Below are 1,600 nucleotides of genomic sequence, written 5' to 3' on the forward strand. Positions count from 1 at the left end.
CCAACAGCATCACCTGGCAAACTGAGTCATCAGTCTAACCACACTGATCATGTCTCCTGTCTGTTGTCCAGGGAAGTCAGTGATAATCATGAATATCATCAGGCTGACTCTGGTGGTCGTGCTGGTTCCAGTGCTGGTCTGGACTCTGTGGACGAGGTAAAACAAATCCATCAGTTCACCCTCTGCTCTTTTACTGTCTTCTTCAAATGTCTTCGAACACTAGTTTCAGTGTTAAGAAGTTCATTTTGTCAAATGTTGTGTTTGTTGTTGTTTTTGATCCAGGATGAAGAAAACTCTGAGCTTGAAATCAGAAGTGAATGAAGCTGTGGAGATGATAGAGGTGAGAGACAGTGAGGCCTAAAGAATGACTCCATATCACTGTTTTCATCTCACTATGTTAGAGAAAGAGATCAAACATTTCTTGGATCAGCTTCTTTGTCTGAATCTGCCCCAAAATGGAAAAGGTTCTTTCCATTGACCGTAAATTAAAATGGACGTAGACTCTGGGTCTAGAAAGTGAAGTGAATGATCCATTTAGAGTCAAATAGACCATAAAGCACCGCAGGCATTGGCGCATGGATACCATGTGATTGACAGCTAGTACTGGGTACAGGCCACTGGTTTAGGTGGGCGGGCAGAGTCCTTGGGCCCTGGTTCAGGCTCCACCCCCTCTCCTCCAAATATGGTTACTTCTGGTTTCAAAAAGCCAAGATGGTGCTGGACAGCATGTCAAAAGTAGAGGATTCAAAATTGCAGCTCATAAACCAATGTGTGACTTCATGATGCGTTGACACTTCTTTCTTGGCCCATGTCCCGTCCTTCCACCAAGTTTTGTGGATATCAGTTTATCAGTTTTTGTGTAATCCTGCTGATGAACAAACAAACGAATGGACAGGGGGCCCAACTACGTTCAAACTGTTTTGTATGAACTGTGATTATTTGCAGGTTTCATGAATAAAGTCCAGTGAGGCTAAATATTTTCTCATCTCTCCTCCATCAGTTAGACAACTGTCCTGAGTATGATGACATCGATGCTGCAGCACAGACAGAAGACACAGAGGAGCAGGAAGACCTGGTGTGAAGCATCAGGTCAGAGCCACTGGGACAAACACAACCAAGATGGACGACTTCAGAGTACATCCGTACAAGCTAGTTTTACAGAAACCATAGTGTGTAGTTATTAAATACAGGAAATCTGTCCAAGCAACAAAATATCTGAGTGCAAGCGCAGAGTTTGAGCACAAGCAGAGCAAATCTAAGCAGCAGTAGGAGCTGTGTGAGTGCAAGCGCAGGGTTTTGAGTAAAAACACCACGAAATCTGAACGTGCAAGTCCAGCTCTAAAACTAAAAGACCACGCATTTGAATATATAGGAAACAGCCGTGCATTTCCTTTCAACTCATGGTTTCCTGTTTTCTTTTCTCCTCAGGTGCACTGTGATTGGTTGATGAAAGCATGTGAGAGGAAACAGGAAGTATCTCTCTTTTCATCCCCGTTTGCAGCAGCAGCAGTTTGTACAGCATGACCTTTAGATCAAGAGTATTGTTGTGTTGTGTCTTTTCTTTTTCTTTTCGGATGGGTCCAGTCGTCCAGTTTCCGCA

The sequence above is a fragment of the Limanda limanda genome, chromosome 2 (assembly GCF_963576545.1).
Source record: "Limanda limanda chromosome 2, fLimLim1.1, whole genome shotgun sequence".
NCBI classification, from domain to species: domain Eukaryota; kingdom Metazoa; phylum Chordata; class Actinopteri; order Pleuronectiformes; family Pleuronectidae; genus Limanda; species Limanda limanda.